Source organism: Tauraco erythrolophus, chromosome 8 (genome assembly GCF_009769465.1).
Source record: "Tauraco erythrolophus isolate bTauEry1 chromosome 8, bTauEry1.pri, whole genome shotgun sequence".
Taxonomy (NCBI): Eukaryota; Metazoa; Chordata; class Aves; order Musophagiformes; family Musophagidae; genus Tauraco; species Tauraco erythrolophus.
The window spans coordinates 21,344,833-21,367,137 of NC_141472.1; positions in this window are offsets into that span (position 1 = coordinate 21,344,833).

The window sequence follows — 22,305 nt, forward strand, 5'->3', positions numbered from 1 at the left end:
GGAGGTTCTGTTGCTCTTTGGCTTCCAAAAAGTGCATCAGCCATTACCGGACAGCGATTTTTCTAAAAAGCTATAACAGAGTATCATTCTGTATCACTTACAAACACATTGATCATAAATACTTCTGTTACACAGCAATGTATCAGCAAAGTTTTCAGATATTAACTATTTATAAGACAAACCTCAAACTGCTTCTTCAAAGCACATCTAATTACCTCTCTTTTGCAGTAAATCAGTGATGGAATTAAGACAACAGTCCTGAATCCTTACCCTCATAAAATCAGGCAGAAGTTCCCAGTCCACGCACTACCAGTGAAATCAATGCAGCTTGCACCTTGTGCCCTTCTTGGCCTTCTCAAACGCGGGCATGTGATGACTCAGAGCATATTGCTTATTTCCTCCTCTGTCCCAGTTTCCTGAGGAAGCCACAACCCTCTGTAGTACGATATGCATCAATCACATGATTAAAACTGGTCCCTCAGCCAGTAACAAGGACACATCTGTTATGTTAGGGGAATTTGTAAGCATTCTTGGTCGCTCAGCAAGACTGCCTGCATGTCCTGTCTCATTACTGGGCTTGTACCCACCACATATCAGAAAATGTATGAATTTTCATCAAATTCCAAATACGTCTCATCCCATGGTGGGAAGCCATGGTCCCATGATCCTCAGATGCCTCTGCAGGAAGCTCTGTGGCTTCTTCTACTTGGAATGTTGAACATCATTAAGGCTATAGGAACAAATGTACTCATCTAGTCTCAATGTCACTAAACAGAAGACTACAATGGTTTAATTCCTGCTTCAGTTTTAGTAGCTGTGCTTGCATCAGAGTTCACCTTTCCTAAAATATCCATTTTTGAATCAGTAATTTCTAGTAATGGAGGATCACCAGAACCACTAGTAGCCACAGCCTTTGGCTACCAGTTCATTAATTACTGTAGGCATTGAAAAGGTATCTTTCATTTCTGGTCTAGCTACAGTTTCCAATTTTATATTTGAGCAGTAGGGTGAAGATCCTTATACAAATATTTCTGTGCGTTCCATAATTTTTTAAAATTATTTATTTTTTTTTAATTATTGTCATCAAGCACTTCATCTTTTAAGAGGTAAATAGAGTGAATTTCACTGAAATTTCTTTTTATCAGCTCTTAAAATTTTATTTTACTTGATATCTGTATCACTTCCATTCTAGCAGCTCTCTAGGTCTTTTGATTCCCCTACTGAAGGGGAAATGGAGTGAATGGAGGAATGGCATTTGAAATGTCCTGAGCATGTGCAACAGCCTGATATGACCAGGAGCAGGCACATTGCTGCTGCCAGTGCTTGGAGCAGGAGAGAGAGGTAAGATGGAAAGCCTTACTATCTCTTAATCTTCATTCCCCTTCCAGTACCTCTACATGCTGCTCACATGTTAAAAATTGTAATTGGGACAGTTGTAGTCCATTTGATGTTTGTCTCGTTGGCTTTTCTTTTATTATTCTGTTTTATTAATCAAGATGCCACAAGTCAAAAGTCTTACAAAAGTCTTTGCTTATTGTATTGATATCATGATAGAAGTTTGTAACCTCATCCAAAAACATTAAGGTAATTTTATAGAACCTGAAGAGGAAAGGTTTGTTTGTTTTTTTTTTTTTAAGTAGATATCTGTTATCTGTATTGAAGTTCACATGGATTGGCTCTGTTAATTGCCATTTGAATTCACGAATATAGCTGTATGCATAGATGTAAATAAGGTGACAATGTTATCAATCATTATTCTGCAATATCATGTCTCCATTTACGAGCTTAGGTTTTAAAAGCTGTTATCTACCCCATCACAAGATTCTTGCAGATGATAGTAACTATTACTTGCTTTTTCTGTCAATAAACATTGGCTCAACAGTGTATTTAGCAGCTTACAACATAAAAAAAAAAAAAAAAAGAAAAAATGTCCAAAGCCCAACAGCAACTCTATAGTTGCCAACTTGCACATTATCACACAAGACCACAGAATAAGAAAGCTGAAAGGAAACTCTAGATCGACACTTGCACTGTTCCAGACAAGCCCTCTAGGTTAAGATCTCCTCTTGCTGGAGACAGAGCAATCCTGACCTAGTGTTTCTATGGACAGCAGAGCTTCAGGGTGAGGGAAACCCACTTACCAAACTGAAGGTACTATTGTATTTGTATGTCCTTTCTGTAATACCAGATGTTAACATTTGAATTATACAGAAACATTATGATATTATTTATTTTTCACTCTGAAGATACATATTAGCTGGAACTGGAATATTCTGTTAGTTTTGAGAAACTCTGCTTAAGAAACTCTGTTTAACAGAACGTATGCAAAACCAAATTTGTATTCTCTCAAAACTTATCACCTAGACCTGCATAACATACACAGAAACAAGAAACAAGAACTGGTTAAAGATTTCAGAAGAAACAAACAAGCAAAAGCAGAATACTTCAGCCACAAACACTGAAACTGAAAACTGCATCGACTGCAAATCCTGCAGTACGCAGCTTCCAGGATAATGGGCTGAACGTTTTCCCCCCTTATTTATTTAATGAGGATACTTCTCCTTTTTCTGTTTTTTTGCCCTAGTGACACAAGTGTTGGGTTAATCTTTCAACTCCTGCAGAGGACGCAAGAGTAGAACAGTAATGGAATTACAGTGAGATGGCTGGGCATCATTCACCCATTACTATATCTCATTCTTCAAGTATTGCAATGCAGTGATAAGACATCCATCAAACTTAGAGATATAGTTGCACACAAAGGTCAAGGGGACATCGTTTACAATGCAGCACTTGATTTGTTCCTTCTAGTATGAGAGAAAAAAATCCTCATGGTTATCCTACTTTCTTCAGTAAAAGCTACTCAATGACATCGAACAATTACCAACAGACCTCAGCATATATGAGGAACTTATGGCTATTTCATTCTCCAAGTCCTTTCAGGTCTCTATGTGTGTAATTTAAAGCTTTGTGACTTGATCCAAAGTCGGCTGAAACTATTTATTCCTATTGATTTCAATCAGTTTGGAATCAAGACTTACCTTGAAATAATTCAGATCATTAGAATAACATTAGCTACTACTTCTTTTTATTATGTTGTGAGAGGTGCTCAGTCTTCTTTAAAAAATGAGCTCATATGTGCTGAAAACAAGGCTAAATGGGAGACAGGCCTTGTACTGAAGAGGAATGCCTAGGGAAAGATGCATCTGCTGTCCTGTTTAAAATATATTCTAGTGGCAATTAAAGCCAAAACTGAGCGTAGTCTTAACAATATTTAAAATAAAAGTCCATCAAGACAGAAAATATAAATGGGCAATGACCAGACTGAATAAAGGTTTTTATTTATATAAAGCATGCTATTAACTAGGACATATACATTTTACAATTTACTTGAGCCCATCATTATCATCTTTAAATATACATACATAAATACAAACCACTCTAGAATATGGCTATACTGATGCATGTTCAAGAGTGCTCTCCCAAGGAAGCCACAATGACCCCTTCGCCTGGCAGCTGGGCTGCACAAACACACCTGACTTGGTGCAGAACAGATCGAACAGCTGCCATTCCACATCAGGACCACGTCTGAAGTTCTTGCGTTTGGTTTCGTTCAGAGTGGGGCAAACAAAAAACCTTTCGCACGTTCTCATGAGAGGCAATCATTTCCACACGTTTGTTCAAACCAAAGCCACAGGTTTATGATTCAGAAAGGGGTGGAGGGAGCAGAGGAATGATTCCATAATTCCACAACTTTTTTAGCATTTTACTGGTCTTTGAACTTCTGCAAATAAATTGGGCTACAGGAATAATTCTAGGAAACAGCAATGTGTTATATGCTGAATGCCTTCTCAGGTGTTTGTATATAGAGCAGGTATTTAAATAATACTGTTTAGGTTTCATTAACTCTAGTGTTTTCAGCCATGTCTTCACAGAGTGATCTAGTTGAAAACAAATGCAAATAAGCAAAGTTAAAGCATGTCTAATGTGAGCAATGGGGTGTTTATGCTATCCTCATGCATTCCAAACAAGCAAGTCTACCCACTTTTTTATTTGCTATTTACCCTTATGCATCATGTACTCTACAACTATCCTAACGTGTACCGGCACGTCTGACCCCTATGCGAAAGACAAAGAGAATTCTTTTCTTCACTCCATGTGAACCAGGCATTAGACCCATGCAAAGCAAAGCAATGTATTATTCTTCTGATTTGGTTATGCTACCCCCCTGACTTGATAGCACTTCTGCTTCTTTTCTACTTGTTTTACAAAGGAAGAAAAGTAACCAGAGAAAGCAACAATGACCAGGGAACTGTATGTACATAACTTTTCAGTTTTGTTTATCTTGAAACAAAAGATATTTTTTTTTAAGAATTAAGATATGAAGTATAGAACAAAGGACTACACAAATAAGATAGAAAGAACAGTACCCAGTTTTCACCTGGCCTGACTCACCAGAGCTGACAGTACCTTTCTTTTGCAAATTTCTGGTCACGTTGAAATGGAAATTTTAGTTGCAGATATTTTGTTTCGTAGTGGCCAGTCTGAAACATCTGTCACTCACCTGACAGAAACATTTGCAACTCGAGTGAAATTAAATTTGGTCAAGGATACACTGTGCTACAGAGCACTCCAAGGAACAGGGGTCAGATCACAAAATCTTCACGCAGTCAGTCAAAAGTAGCACTTGAATAATTCGGCTTTACAACCCAGATATATTTCTATAACGGCTGCTTCTAAAATATATTTTCACTTTGAACTGATTTGTTTGACCTTTCTACCGTGCTTGCTGACTTGGAACAGTGGGTGACTCCAGGTAAGTACACCTGCACGGCCAATTAACCCACACGTCTGAGCCAGGCTCGGCGCATAGGGGTGCACCTGGCATGGAAACAGGCAAATATAAGAACTCAGGCATTACTGAAAGGATGTGAAAACAGGTGGAGCTGAAACAAGTTTTTTAAAAACTGTTTAAGTGGATGAAAGGGCAACCGTTAAAAAAGAAAAGTTTTGTAGGTTTTCAGGGTGAAGAAAGCTATATGAAAGAGTTAAAAACTGAAATTGTAGTCAGTTTTACAAACAGAATTTTATTAACCTGATTAAGTTGTGAAGGAGCTGGTTTTAAATAATGAGTAAAGGATACATATATATGTAAAAAAAAGTAAGTGGAAAATGTTTACTGTTTGAGTTGGTCAGATTTTGCTATTGGACAGAGAGAGGTATGAACTCATTAACTTCATAAAAGATGCTGTTCAGTTGTGAAACAAATTTCCTTTGTTGTTCATTCATTAAAGATTTTATACAAACAAATACAAATAAACTGCCCTGGTTTACTAACACAGTTTAGAGAACTAGGTAAACCTTTTAATGAAAGTTTTAAAAGGCTGAGAAGGCAAAACAAAACTTTAAATATAAATTAACTCAGGTTAGAGGGAGATGATTTTCAATACCAGGAATTCAGCATAAGAAAGAAAAACATTTTTCATACACGACTGGAAGAGAATTCTAGCTGCAGAAATGGTGCTGGTTTGTTTCCTTCTCTGAGGAGGTGACAGAAACCTCCTTGGAAACAAAAAACTCAAACCATAACTTGTATTGTGTATAGTTTCAGAAATGCCAGGACAACTCACCACAGTTGGGGTGGGGAACGCTCAGTACCACTGCCACAGTCACAGAAGGTCTGCGTGGAGGAGTCAGTGCAGACAGACCCGTTTTTAGCAGCTTCTGATTCAGGCTGGTGAGGGGCAAATAATTTTCTCCTCAGAAGTGTGCACCAGTGCTCTGCTTCAGCTGTTCTGCACTGACTAGAATATTAGGGGGTTAATTGTTTTCATGGAGGTGCTGTATAACCATGGAAGTGATGCCAACTCACCAAACGTCCGTCATTCAAAGAGGTTACTATTTTAGGGAGGGTACAGCAGGATCAAGCTTTGTCCAGGAAGAGGCCCCTTCACAGCCACACAACTGGTCCTTCATTGCACGAGCAGTGCTGATGGGCTACAGCCATCCCAATTTCCCAATAAATGCACCTGCAATCCAGGTGCATTTCTGGTGAAAGCCACATTCATAAACAAAATTACCTTTCTACCACCTCTCTTGGTGGTAGAAAGATACAGTGGTACAGCCAGATCGCTCAACAGGGCTGGGTGGGAAATGAGAATGGTCAAGCGCTGATCTTGGTGATTTAGGAGACAGTACTCGGAGAAAAGGGTACTATTTCTGTCACAAAATTTAAATTGAACCAAAATTGGATCATACTACTGGTATCTGGAAAGGAATACCTGTTACAGAAATATTAGAAAGTAGAAGGAGTAAGACAAGAACTTGAAAAGCAAGATCTTTCACACTGGTGGGAGATACTATTTCAGCCCTAACAAATCCCTGTGGATGGCACAGCAAGAAGTTTGACTGATAGTTCCTTGTCCTAGAGTGACTTGTTATAATACAAAATTTTGTGTGTGTCTGAGACTAGATTCTGACCTTTAACGAAAGAGATGGTGTCCCCCTAAATTAAACTTATAGTCTTGGAAGTTTTTATTGTGTTTAATCCAAGCTCTTTTTGCACAGCTTAGTCATGATTTTAGTACATACATGGCTGGTGATGGTATTCACAAACAATCTTTTTTCATGCCCTGATCCATTGTAAGTAAATTAAATTAAGGGAAATATACATGATCCTGCAATTATAAATTAAATTATGATCAAGCTAATATTAAAATAGAGCACATTAACACCACATGGACAACTCTAATTCCAACTGCTTCTAATTTTTAAATGCTTGACTTTGCAATCAATTTTATTTCATTTTAAGATGCACATGAAGTATAGGATTTACATGAAACTTCCTGCATTTACAAAAAGAAAATCTACTGCATGAAAACAGATTTTAACCATATGGAAGTATGGTTATGGTTTACATGCTTGAAAGGGGTCATCAGCAATACCAGACCTTTAGGTCTACTTTTTTAAGCCTTTGCTAGTTGAGTTCAAAGAGCAACAGAAAGCTAGAGAAGGGTATTTTTTCCAGCTTGGACCACCTACTTTGCCAGTAGGTCTCACAGCTGTTTGTAGAGTGTCTGTAAACCCCTGTCTGCTGGGTCCTACAGTGCAGTTTGGGGAGTAAGGCTTCTGTAACGGGTACATTCTGCTCCTGGTTCCTGCAGCATTATTCCTTTGCTCATATCAGGTAAGATGCCTCTGTCTACAGCCTGTCCCACAAAGCCCTTCCTGTTCTCCCTGTTGCTGACTCTGCTCTATTTCTCATTCCTTTGTGTTCAGGTCAGGTTGCCTTCTGCTTCTCATTTATGCTGCCTGGGCATCCTGAGCTGGAAGACAATGTACAGCCTCTGGCCTGGCACTGCAAGGGCCTCGGCCCCTTGCTCAGAGCTGGGGAAGCCTCAAACAGCTTCACTGCCAACCTCCAGCTGAGCAGCCACAGACAGGCAGATCTATACAAGAACAGCAGTGGTTATTTCTCTGAGTCTGAGATGACAGAGAGGTCCTTATTCTCTTTACTGAACTTTGCTTCAAAGTATGGACAGCAGCATTTCAACAACATGGCTATAAGAATTTAGAAATTGCTTTCCTCTTATTGAGCATCAGTTCTCTCCGGGACTTTCATGTCTGCTGCGTACAGAAGGAATTCTTTTGGGAAAGATGTTTTCTTTTGTCACTGAGGTGGATTTGTGCATTGCCTGTTGCATCTGATGCTTTTCCTGACCCCGTACCACATTCTGCATCTGTCACCAGAAAGTTCCCTTCGAGAGGATTAAAGCCCACTCTGGCTTTGTTCAGTTGTTTTTCTTCCTATTATAGGAAAGGCTCTAAAAAATGCATGTGACAAACTGCCTTGGTATGATCTTGTACCTTAGAGACAGCCAAATTTTTTCTGTTGGGAAGTTTTCTTTCTCACTTGCTATGAAGTCAGCCTTTTGGCATTCTTGTAGCGTTTTCTTTACTTGCTTCACCTAAAGTTAAGTCAGAGATAATTTTCTTTGCTCACAGAGCTTGTTAAATTTTGCTTTTAACGTTTTTGTCTTTCATCCCACAAAATTCCTGAGCAGGTGATACTAGTAAAGCTTTGTGATGTGTATTTGACTAATTTATTCAACGTTATGTACAAATCATTGCATTTAATCCCATAGAGCTCATATCAATTATTTGCCATTTGTACGGCACCTACCATTAATTCCTCATAATTGACTCCAAAATGGTGGGCTTGGAGTAGAAGTGCAAGAATGGGCCACTTGGAGTTGTCAGACATACAAAATCTTGTCCACCCTGCAGTGACAATATATTGATTCCCAAGGTAGTATTAATACTCAGCAGCTAGTGCAGCTACTCATACATGTAAGCTGCACTCCACTGATAGAAGGTTTTCTTTTCTGTCTAATTTAAATAGAGTTACATTAACTTTGGGTCAAGAACAATTAGGAATCTCATGAAGTTTCATTGATTCCTTTGTGTTCTCTTCCCTGCGTTACTGGAAATTTTACTCTTGAAAACATAATCTGACATGGCAGTATACATATCTTGCAAGAGTGGGACATCTTAGGTTCTGCAGAATATATTTAACATTTCTAACTGGCTACATACATGGCTAACTCACACTCATTATTTTTGAGGAGGAGGTCCATTCTACAGAACCTTAGCCTAGCCAGAAATGTTGCCCACATGATGTTTGTCTGTATCTATGAGCTCTTCATAGATACTCTGTATTGGCTTCCTTTTTCACCTTCTATCTAAAATCCCTTTCTCAAGTTCTTTTAGTATTGGATTGATTAATAGATTTGTGTTTCTGTCTGAAGTACCTCCTATTTTGCTTCTGGAATCAGGAGTTGTGTTTGAGTTGTGTTTACTTCAGACTCCTCTTTGTGAGTATTAGTTTCTTTCAGCTTAGCTTTAAAGTTATCTTTGACCTCTCCAGAAGCCACATCAGTTCAGATCAACAGTTTGTGTTACCCCATTATCCTGTTACTAGCAACAAATGCCTGGGGAAGAATAAAACAGGGCAAGACCTTAGTGATGCTTTCCCAGACTACCCTCTCATCAACCAAGAACATTTTGAACATTAAATATTTTCCTATTCACCTACAATTTATTTGGTTATTTTGATACATGCAACTGGAAATGTATGTTCTACTAAAATGATTTACAGGAGCAAAATTTTATTTAGTTCCCTTTCTTCTATTGAGGAAGATGCTATAAAGAGACATAGTCACCATTAAATTCAAACCAAGATAGCATAAGGGTAAGATCTGAGTGTTTAAGAACTAATGCATTTATCTTGTCACACTGTGCACTGAGATTAATCTTAACATTTCATAATTCTATGACACATGTTGGATTATGACTTAATAATGACATTTGAATTGTCCATACAGTGCAGGCTTGAAGTCCACTGTAAAAGATAAGTTAGATATAAAGAAAGTAGAAACAACAAAAAAATTAGAGTGCCGAAGAGATTTCCTTTTCATATTGTAATGTTTAGCAATGGCTCAAGAAAAGTAATGAAGAGAATGACATGGCAAGAAGACCAGTGGGTATTTTGGTTAGTTCCTGATACAACTAAGGAAACCACAAAACCACATCACTCCCTAGTCTGCTCAATCAGTTACAACAAAAAACATTTCTGGTTTTGTTTCTAGAACTGCAAACCACAAGAATAAAGAAGGTTTAGCTTATTCTTAGAAATTAACCTGGATTGCTTTCAGAACCTTATTGACATTTAAAACTAGCATCTCAGTGCTTGAGTATGACATGAAGCAAGCTGTACAAGCACTGGTACCTTGAATGCCTTATGAACTGTAAAAGCTTAATTCTGACTCTTTCCCAGTTCTTTCAGATGGAATAAAATTACTCCTGATTCCTGCAAGAATCAACACATCTCCCAGCCATATTTTATGTCATGCTGCAAAGGGAAAACACGATTATCTGTGTATATAAATAATCAAGTTTTATTTTCCTATAAACTGTTTCTCAAAATGAACAATGAGTAATACAAATTGTGGAAAAAGATTGTTCTCGGCGCTTCTTAAGTGATTCTATATAGCTGGGCCTGATGACTACTGCTTGTTGTCTACTAATGTTTTTTTCTTTGCTTAAAAGGTATACCATGACCTTATGCCTATGCTTCTTACTGAGCAGTACCTGTGTGCAGCAGGCAGATACAACCAATCACACATCTGTCCCACTGGTTTGGAACGGTGCTGAGATCTGTAGCCAGTATTTCAGCCAAGCACCTGAGAGGTCTCAAATTTGGTGGTTACGTCCAGCCATACTCCTGGATGACAGTGCTGAGGCTGAAGAGATCCTGAGAGCTTTCTTAACAGTTTCCACAAAGCCTTCTCAAAGCAGCTATGTAAGATATTACAGGTTCGTTTAGTATCCCTTGAGCAGGACAGATATGCTCCCTATCTCGGCACTGTTGGAGGACTATGGAGTAAAAACAAGGCCAACCCATTTGGGAAGTTCTCCCTATATTGGTACTGGTCACACAGACAGTCCCTCCACATTCAGCTGTATTGACTTCTGGGTATGCAACAGCGGAATTGTGTGAACAGCTGCAGCACAGCCAAGAATCCAGGAACATAGCTGGAAATGTTTTCTGTTTCTAAAAAAGTTGAATCCTTGCAAATATAATTAAATCTTTCTGTAAATGGAAAGCCAAAAAATGGCATTTTTCTTTGACGCAGATCATAGTCAAGCAGCTCCTCGTTGTAAGTATAACAGTACTTTAAACCAATCACTGCAGTCTTGAAGCTGGAAATAAGCTAGAAGCTCCTCTGTGTTTGACATCTGTAACAAAATGAATGACTGGTTAGCATCCTTCCTACTGCAAATCCCGTCAGTTCTTCTTTTTTCATCTGCCTGTAAAAGTAAAGGTTATCTAGAAATTAATTCATAGATTATTGTATAACACACAGTAATCTATTGACTAAGTACTTGTCAGAAACTGGGATTTTTTTCTCCATTTATGAATCTTTTAATAACATAATAAGCAGAGCATATATATATTGATGTTCCAGATAACTGTACATGATGACCAATATTTTCTCGTGTATTTGTGATTCCGTAAAGAGAAACATGAGGAAAACCAACATTATTTAGGATAGCCGAATCCAGAAAGACACCAAAGAATATTAGAAAGATTTAATAATGGTAGGTGACTAGTACTGAAAAATCTAGGTCCTTCAACTTTTCCTAAGAATCAGTAGATGTAGGATGCAGCACAATAATTCAGTTATGAGATTTGTTTGTTTATTTAGAAAGGGATTGTCTGAAATGGTGGCAATCTGCAGAACGTCTATGACCTGTTTAAAAAGGTACTCAAAGCTAGTCCTCCGTCTGGGTGCGATTCCTAGGGAAACAGGTAGAACTCATACAGCAGTCCAACTACCCTATCACTCCCATCTTTTATTAAACTGTTTCTCCTTGATGACTGCTTGGTGAGAAACATTTTTGAAGCCTTCTGTTAATCATCACTGAAGTACATAGTAGCTTAATATATTCATTGTTCAAGAAAGCAAACATTTAAATCATTATACCAGAGCTTTGCAGGATACAAATGATCAAAATGTATTAATCCTTCTTCTCATTCCTTACAGAAACATTCAAATAGACTTCTGCTGACAAAACAAGGTCTTCCAAAGAACAAAGGTAATTTTGGCAAACTAAATAGCTTTCCTAGTCTAAATGTCTAACTATAAATTATAATTGAGTACTATGTGATAAGTTAAAAAGGAAAAGAAAATCACTCTTCTATTTTCTGAATAATTTTCTGGGCAATTTTTAACAAGGAAAGAGTTCTTAGGGAGCTCTCTTTATAGGATGTTCTAACCGAGTATTAAAATCTGCCATATAGATCATAATCTGTGGAATTGTTTTGCTAAGTACGCTTACACTACTAACATTGATAGTTGAGTCCTTAACTGTTAAATTTTTAATATTGCTGTCAGAATTTTATTTAAAATAAAATCTAAAAATCACCAAGGAAAAACCTTAGTACTATTAAATGCCTCAAATGTACTCAAAAAAATAGTTCTTGAAATATTGACCTTCACAAAACTGAAATTAGGCTTATTTCCAAGGATTTCATTTTAAAATTGTGAAGAACTTATGCAGTATTTTTATGAACTAAAAATAAACATATTTGATGTTATGAATGCAGTTTTTTTGAGGTGTTTTCTGTTTGCCTTTTTCTTTTAATGAATCAGAATTGACAATTAAGTAATCATATGAGCCTATTTCTGAACTTCCTTGTTAGAAACAGTTCTGGAACTCTGTGGCGGGGGATGCTGTTCAAGAAACTTGTGATAGGCATTTAGCTTCCTAAAATGTGCAGCATGTGAGATGAACCAAGGCACAGTAATTGCAACGCTTCCCAGGCCTTTTCATTTGAAAACTTCCAATGCCAATTGTGGCAAATCTCAGCTTGGCAGTTTTCCACAACTACTGGAATAACTGCCTCATCTCTCTTCACTGGACATGCTTCCTTCCCTTTATTTCTACTTTAAGCCTGGCCCTGAAGCTTTCCAGATTTACTTTCTTCACTCTGTTGTTTATGCTCTTTATGTTCATAGGTCCATGCTATTTACGTTCATAGGTATCTGCTGTATATCTGTTAAAGGGGAAAAATACAACTTTGGAAACAAAGACTTTTGCTTTAGCATGTCTTTGCTTTAGACTGCATGATGCTAGACTTTAGAAGGCTTTTCTATGATGGGAAGACACTCAACTGCAAATTTACCAGTGCACTTGTCCCCTACCATGGTGAAGCATCCCGTTGGCAGAGGCACTCTGGGCTGTTGCACCTGGATCTCGGCATGGCAGAACGGTGTGTGGTCCCCTTGGTCTCAGAGGACTCTATAGTGTCTTGTCACACTTCCTGCAGCTCTGTCATCTGCTACATCTTCGTAGAAAGGGAACTGCAGAGGGTAGATGACCCATGACCACAAGCTGTACACACTCTCCCTTCCTCAGGACATCAGCAGGCATAGATTTTCTGGATCTCTGTCTCTTTACAGGCTCTTTTCTCAGTTTCCCTCCTCAGGGACATGATAGCAGCAAAATTTGTGCAGATGTAGATGCCAGAAACTTTAGCTGGTTAACTTGGTGCAGCAAGTTTGCAGACCTCTGTGAAATAACTGCAAACAGATTCTAAATTTCAACATTCCCATTTTGTTGCCACTCTTGAGCTTTTTTTTTTAGTCTAAGTTAGAATTCCCCCTTCCTGCATGTGCCTTTTTCTCCTAATTAGGGTCTTTCTTGACATCTACAATTATTGCTATTCTTCTGTCATACAAATTACTGATGCTCCACCATTTACCTAAAATGGTGAGCAACATTCCTTCCATAATCTCTTCTTGTTTTTAAAAGCCGACTCTCATTATCTTCATGAGGTGATCCTTTGTCTTCTTAGCTCACTTAGTAGAATCAGTTTCCCTGGCACAGCCATTTACTTAGCATATCCATTGTAATATTCAGATAAATCTCTTTAAATGTTTATCAGCCTCACTCCTCCTACCACCCAGCTCAGACAAGCACAGTGTATTTTCAGTGCCGATGGATATCTCAAAAGAAATTAACCCATCGACTTCAGATAATACAAAATTAAATACTAACTTGGTTACTCTCCATGTTCCATAAAAAGAATGCATAGAGCTTGCTTTCATGCTCAGGATCCTTGCATCACATCAGCATTATTCAGCATCCTGAAGCTGTTTGGAAAAGAGATTGTGCCTGTTACCTCCTACTCAGATGTAAAGATATTTAATTTAATTCAATCTCCCTCATCAAATGTCAGCTCTACTAAAGATTTATTTTTGTATGGCTGTGCATTGCATAATGCTTACCAAGCTTCCTGCACAGCTCAACAGAGTTATCACATGGCTATCATGGAATGAGTTTGGAATTATATTTCTCATCTCCTGGGCCGATTTATTGCACTACGTGGGAGAGTTTCTAACCTCAGTTATACTAAAATCAATTATAACACTCTGGATATTTGCCAGCACAAGATCAGTTTCTGACTCATTCTGTGTTTTGTGCTTTTTTTCCTCCTTATTTTCTTTCTCCTTTATCTTTTTGAAGGATAGACCACTCGGTGGATAAGGAATTGGCTGGATGGTGGCACTCAGAATGTTGTGGTCAATGGCTCAATGTTCAGGTGGAGACCAGTGACAAGTGCTGTTTCTCAGGGGTCAGTATTGGAGCCTGTGCTGTTTAACACCTTTGTTGGCAACATGGACAGGGGGATTGAGTTCACCCTCAGCAAGTTTGGTGACGACACCAAGCTGTGTGGTGTGGTTGACACGTGGGATGGAAGGGATGCCATCCAGAGGGACCTTGACAGTTTTGAGAAGTGGCCCCATGTGAACCTCGTAAAGTTCAACAAGGCCAAGTGCAAGGTCCTGCACATGGGTTGGGGCAATCTCAAGCACAAGTACAGGCTGGGCGGAGAATGGATTGAGAGCAGCCCCGAGGAAAAGGACTTGGGGGTGCTGGTTGATGAGAAGCTCAACATGAGCCGGCAATGTGCGATTGCAGCCCAGAAAGCCAACTGTAACCTGGGCTGCGTCAAAATAAGCATGGCCAGCAGGTCAAGGGAGGTGACTCTGCTCCTCTGTTCTGCTCTTGTGAGACTCCGTCTGGAATATTGCATCCAGGCCTGGGGCCCCCAGCATAAGAAGGACATGGAGCTGTTGGAGTGAGTCCAGAAAAGAGCCACAAAGATGATCCGAGGGCTGGAGCACCTCTCCTATGAAGACAGATTGAGAGAGTTGGGGCTGTTCAGCCTGGAGAAGAGAAGGCTCCAAGGAGACCTTCTAGCAGCTTTCCAGTACCTAAAGGGGGCCTACAAGAAAGCTGGAGAGGGACTTTTTACAAGGGCATGTAGTGACAAGACAAAGGACAATGGCTTTAAACTGAAAGAGGATAGATTTTTATTAGATCTAAGGAAGAAATTCTTCTCTCTGAGGCTGGTAAGGCACTGGAACAGGTTGCCCAGAGAAGTTATGGATGCCCCATCCCTGGAGGTGTTCAAGGCCAGGTTGGATGAGGCTTTGAGCAACCTTATCTAGTGGAAGGTGTCCCTGCCCATGTCAGGGGGCTTGGAACTAGGTGATGTTTAAGGTCCCTTCCAAACCAAACTATTCTATGATTCTGTGATAGTCAGAAATTGGTTATAAAACGATATATTTTTGATAATGTGTTTTATATTTGGAAACTTCTATTTAAAGCAAAGTTAGTTCTTACATAATTGGACAGGCATACTTTTGTTCTATGTGCTTTGAATATCCACCTTATTAGCCATAAAAACCTGGCTAAATCTATGTTAAGTTGTAGACATCTTAAATTCCTTTTAAATTATCATAGAATCATAGAATGGTTAGGGTTGGAAGGGACCTCAAAGATCATCTAGTTCCAATTATTAACACAAATAATTTATTCTAAAATCCACTACTCTATATAACAAGTTGTTCTGGTTTGGAGGGGCGTGGAATTTACCCCTGCTTTACTGTATATTATGCATGACTTACCAGTGAAAAAAAGAACCACAAATGATTACTTTTCCAACAACTCCTAGAAAACGTTTCTTTTATGTAAGCACATCCATTGTGCAACTTACTGTTTGTTTAGTAACATAAATGTTACTTTCTCCCAAAAAGTGGGATAACTTGGCTCAAGTGGCCAAGGGTGAAAGTCACTGCAAGAAACATTTTCAACCTTTTGGTCAACAAATCCAGCTTCCACACATTCTGATGCTCTTTGAGACCTTTCCTTCCTTCCCAAGGCTTTCACCAACCCTTCCTATCAATTGATTCCACTCACCTCTCACATCGAAAGCTTGTTAGTCACTTAATAAGTGAACAGGCTTTTTAAATGAGATTTCTGAACAGGTCTCATTTTCCCTTGTCAGTTAGCAACAAAAGTAGAATTAGAATGGAATTAACTGGTTGTGAGATTTTCACCTTGTTCTTTAACCTAGCATTTTCACAGAGGAAGCTATTAATGGCAATCTCATTAATGGAATACATGGAATACTTCTCCTCCGCCCCCCAGTTTCCAAGAATTGTTCGGTTTTGGTTTCCAAAATAAAAAGTAGTTGCTGCAATTCACGCTCTTTTTCATTTCCGCACATAGAGGAGCCTTAAAACAAGCTAAGCCAAACCTTCCTGAATAGGATGAAATATTGCTCTCATTTACACCCCGAAAATCAATGTGAATGAAGCAGGAAGCAGAAAACAAGCTACTGACTGTAATCATTCTAAGTGACTAATCTGTTTGCTTTAGTTACTATATCCACTCATTCTCCTTACTTTTCATTTGCTTCCACTTTGTATCAAATTTATGAGATGAACACATACAAGTCTACCTACTGCATCCAGACTTCACAGCGTTGGCTAATCTTCCTGTATTTTTCATGCAAAACGTCATGAAACAGCTAGAACAGACTGTTACTTTCAGCCTGCAATTCACATCAAACCCATTATATGTCTGACTAAATCAGTGAGCAGTTGTAAAATTACCTTTTTCGATAGGAGGGGGTACTTTGCAAAGATAGCAGGGGAGAGAGATGAAGGATATTCTTCAACAGATAAACATAGGCCTCTCAAACCTTCAAACAATGATGTTATCCTAGAGGAAATAATCTCACGGTGCTCTGTTTAGCAGAATATCTTTTTCTGAAGTCTTGTGGAATGTGTTATTTTACTGCTACAACACTTAGGGAGCAAAATTGCAATTTTTCTTTCTCAGAAATGAAAAACTAAACGGCTGCCATTTCAACGAAATGCTGCAATATTCAAGATACTCAAAGAGCCCCAGGGGCTTGGTGCCTTGGGGAGTGGTACAGCCGGGCTCGCAGGCACCAGTGGGAATCTGTGATTCTTGTCTATACCAGCAGGCAAAGTAGAAAGAAGTAGCAATATGTGTTGAAAATGAAAATATTTTCCCTTGAAAAGCAGGGTCTTTGTTCAGGCTGGTCAAATATTTGCTATCAAAACTGTTCTTCCAGCAGTAGACTACTCTCATATAAGTTGTTTTTTTTTCCTAAAATATATCTCTTATCTTTGGAAAACTGACTTTTCATTATTTAAAAAAAAAAAAAAAAATCTCTTACGGACATAAGAAGGTCTCAAGTAAAAACTGAAAACCGTCCAAAGTTTTCTCTGTGAAAAATAAAGGCCTTTTTTGTTCATGTCTAGTCCTCTCCTCTCCTCTTTTACTACTCCACAGACAGTCTTAGAGTTACCAACAAATAGAAACCTTTGTTAGAAATTAGTTCTGGTTAAAAATATGTCACAAGAACCTGCCTAAAGGCAGAAACTACCTAATAAATGTTTTCCTTCTCATTTTTTATTATTTTATCAATTTGCAGTGAAGTTCTCATTTATTGAGCAAATATTTGAAACATTGAGCAAATATTGAATGAATAGTTTTTATTACTTGCAGACAGATGATGAGCTTTATATCTTTATCTATTTCAATATCAGTTCCCCACAACAACAACAAATCATGCACTAGCTTCTATTAACACTCCACTCTGTTTTTATTGATTTTACTTTCTGTTACAGCACCTCAAAGCCCCAGCACGACAAGTAAACAGAGAGTAAAGAGATAATCCCTGCCTCAGGGTTTGCCATTTTGCCATCTTCACAGAACTCTGCAGGCTGAAGCGAACAAGCTCCTCCACGCTCTGCACCTTTGAGATCGGAGCCAGCTCCAAGCTGGAAGGCAGCAGCAACATTAACTGTCAGTAGGTCCTGCTGAAAGGCAGCGTATGCTCCTGCAGCAGCAACCCGGAATTAGTACCTCTACCTGCAGCCTTCTCACCACACCTTTCAGGGCTCGTAGCTCTCCATGAGAGACAATATAGGCATATGCTGAGTATAAAATATGAGCCGGTGGACAAATATATAAGGACAGTTGATAAACAAGAAAAGAAAGGAAAATAAGTCAGCCTTGATAGCCAAGCTACTGTCTGGTTTCTGTAGGCACTACAGTTACAGGTAAGTTCAAAGAAGCCATTTCAGAAAATAAGACTATTTTTTTGTGATGCCTACAGATGCCTGTAGGCTTCACAGGCTCACACAGCCTGTCCAGAAGCATAAGAGAGTATAAATGCGTTTCCTTGAAAATTAATCAGTTACATGATGGAGAGCAGAACCCAGTCAATCACAATCTTCAATTAAAAGCTATAATTTTAGAGGAGTCTTGGGCACTCAGCATGAGAATAGACAGCGTATCTCTGAAATCATGGAGAACCAGTGGAGGAGGGCCATGGTCAAAGCAACAGGTTGGGAGAATGACCCTTGCAGAAGATTTTTGTGTGTACAGAATGGGGAAAACCACAGTTGTTGAAGCTGGAGAAGAGGATTTGGCAGTGACCGGAAAGTGAGATAATCAGATTTGATCAGTGAGTTTTAGCTATGGTATCTTAGACTTGTCTGGAAAAAAAAGGTGCCCTGCAACAGCACTGACTTTGGCCCACCTGGCTGCTTAAATCAGACATATGAATCTTTTGCATGACAGGAATGCTACAAAACAGCCAAAGCAGACCTCCTATTTTTCTGCAATACACTTCAGCTTGGTTGTACATATTAGAGAAATGAAATATTTATTCAGCGTTTGAGAAAAGAACAGAGAAGGACTTTGAAGGGAGATTAAGTACCTAGTTGTAGGGGGGAGGTTTTGTGTTTTGGGGTTTAAGGTTTTGTTGTGCTTTTTTTTTTCCCCCAGGCAAATCTCCTGTGGATGTCAGTGAGACTTTTTGGGTAAAAAGGTTTCAAGATGTAGCCCATGTCAGGTTGTAAAAATGATGCAAATGGTTCTGTCATGCTATCCATAACAATCAAGTATATTTCAAGTAGCATAATTTGAGAAGGAAGGAATACAAAAGGGTTATCTATATATATGTATAAATAAGAAGCAAATTAAATTTGTATAGAAATATTTATCACGTGTATTTGATTGATAGAAAGCAAACTTATTTCTAGATACTGCATCTATATGAGTGATTTAAAAGTTTGATTTAAGAAAAAAGCCTCTAATAGTTGCTGCCCTTAATAAACCTGCATTTAATGCTTTTAAATATTGCCATTGACACAGTTAACTTAAAATGAAAGATGTGTTTGTGTACAGGTATGCATACATGCACATACATAGTATATAAATTAGTTTTGAAACATTTATTTCAAGGCTTAAAATAAAATATTTTAAGGCATTATGATATGAATTAGGACTTGTTTTTAGATGTAGAAGTTTCAATGTAATGTCATTAAACTGAGCCATGTCTCAGTCTCCCCATCTCCTTCCCCTCCAATCATGAAGCCACGACAGAAATTTCCAAATCTTGTTTTTAGCTTCCCTAACTTCTGTGGCTGCAATCAGTGAAGAAGTGAAAGACAGGACATGACCTGCAAAGTGCTGTGGGCAATATCAATTTGAATCTTCCACGACACCGACACCAATAAAAGGATCGGCCACTGATATCACTGTCTTATTATTACTAAGCCTTTTGGACAAGGGATCAGAAGACTTCACAACAGAGGCAAGATTTTCTTTGCTACTGTAAGAAACTGGATTTGTACACTTCCGTCATTCTTTAGTGAAGAAAATGGGGCAGAGACATGGGAGGACAGCTAATGGCACAGAACTAAAGCAGAGCATGAGACTTGTCCTGCAGATATCAGGCAAATAGCACCTAGCAATTTTGGTAGAATGTACTTTTAGAACGGTAGTACTACTACCACATCAATATAATGCCCATTACTACTTGTAACATAGCTGCGACTGCATGTCAAGTTTACAGTTAATAGTTTACAGCATGAATTTAGTGGAAAACTTGGGACTACTCAAAGGGTTCATAGAAATTAAGAATGGAGAGACTCAGAGAAGTCATGTATTATATCCCCTGTCCCATCAGGGTCAGTTCAGCCTAAAATACTCTTAAGAGAGGCTTCTACTACAACTTCTTAAAAAACTTCCAACAGTGAAGATGCCACAATCTCCCTAGACAGTCTATTCTGTCCTCCGCAATCTGTATCTGTTGGAAAGCTTTCCATAGCATGTAATCTACATCTCCCTTGCTGTTTTAAGCACATTACCATATCCACTAAGAAAAGGGCAAAAAATAAAGTGCACTGCTTTCCTCAAACTAGCAAACTATTGTATACTTGAAAACAGTTATCAAGTCTCCCTTCAGCATATCCTCACCAGACTTAACAACCCATTTCAGTCTACTTTTTTAACTCATGTTTTGTTAAAAAAAAAAAAAGTTTTTCTCTTCCTGGCAATCATTATACACTTTTAACGTGAGGCATCAAAAGGTATTCTATCTTGGAAAACATTTATTAAAAGAAAGGAATATGACCAGCAAGAAATAAAGTATTAGATTAAAACATAATAGCAAAGAAAATCTGTACTTTATATGCAATAAGAAGCTATACTAATGCATACTATCATAAAATTAGTTTAGTCAAGCCTTACTTTAAGCAGTTTGAAAATACTTATCACTATATGGAAATACATGTTATTTCCATATGCAAATTCTTTTACTAGAAAGGCTCAATTCTCCATTCTGTAATTGGCTTTGGCCGCCAAGCAACATGCTAACAATGAATTTCATCTCCTTTTATAGCACATCTGTTAGCAGTGGATGACAGTCAGTTGGCAGAACTGATATCCTAAGCACTGGCACAAAATCAACATTTTTTTCTCCTTGATTTCATTCATTTCCTGCCAGCTGAAAATCACAGCCTCCTAAAAATGGTGTCAGTTCATACTGGCCCTCAGAACAGAGTGGCATTACTGTAGTTTAAGAAGATGAAGGTATTTTGAACAGAACTAATAGGATTTGTTAGAAAAAGAATAAACAGATTACTTAGTACAATCTGGGGTTTTTCTGCTCTTTAAAGAAGGATATACCTGCTGAGGTACAACTCTCTGCACAATTCAAATGCAAAACTTGCATAAAGAAGATGTTTCAGGGAAAGGGTGGAGAGGTCAATGTATATTCTCACCCCTGAGAAAACACGTGAAAATAATCTGCTCCTGCAACATTCTGGCTGAAATGGAAACTTTCTCTTTACACCAGCTGTTCTAAAAGACGCAGAAACCATCTCTAAGTTTGATGAGACAGAGGGCAGGGAAAATAACAAAGATACTGAGCTGGCCAAATGATATGTCTACTTACACTCTTGCAGAGAATATTCAGCAGGGAACAACATGGCTCTTCTCCCTAAGGAGACCCGATGCCATGCAGAGACACCCCAGTTCGCTCACAGCTCCAAGCACTGTGTTTCTCCATTCCCTGGGGCACGGAAGCAAAGTATTTTTGTGCTGCCATGACACAGGTGCTTCAGACAGACAAAGACAATGTGCCAAGTTGCCTGTACTGGCACTAGCACTTCGGTCAAGACAAGGGTTTCCCAGGTAGCTACATTATCATTAAAGGCCATGTCGCTGTGGTCATTCCTGTCTCCCTCTCCAGTTCCTATGGAAGTACCATGTTTTGCAACAAGCGTGAAATAGTTGCTTAATTAGCTTGTCCTCTAAAAAGCCAGATGTGAATTACACTAAGTACATTTGACACTATTTGAGAATACTTTTTTTCTTTAACAGAAGTTGCCTTACAAGACAGAATTCCACAAATGTCAACATAATTATAATGTTTAAGAAAATATAGATTAAAAAAACCCTGAGGATCTAACTTGTATCTGTGCAAACATCTAGCAATACTTCAGTTTTCTTTCTGAAATGGATTTTCCTTTCTGCAGGTAAACTTGGAGGCTGCTTGTTCAACGTTCAGGTAAAAACTTCTGTAAGTTTTTGATTTTCTTTTTTTTTTCCATTTACATGAATATGGTTTATGTGAGGGATATCAAACTAAATACAATAGTATAGCAAAAATACGGAAGTAAATCCTGAGTTTTCTTGGAAACAAGTAGGTCATATAGCTAGCAACAACGCTGCAAAATGTTCACTTCAAAAAAATTAATTTCATAAGAAATTCAGCACATATTGTATCTAGTGCAACTCATTATTTCTCCATGAGGTATTTATTTAAAAAATCCGGTTATTAAAAATATGTAATATAATGAACAATTTTTTTAAAAAGTACTGCTCTTTTTGGTTTAAAAATTGTCCAGCGTTTCCTTACTGAAGTTCTTTCAGTGAAAATAATATTCACAGATGTCACTGCTGTTCTTGAATTAGAGTATTCTACATTGACAGAACAGTTTAGAAATAATGTTTTACTTCAAATGTAGTTTTATTTCTCTGTAGAATAAGATGTTAATTACCTCA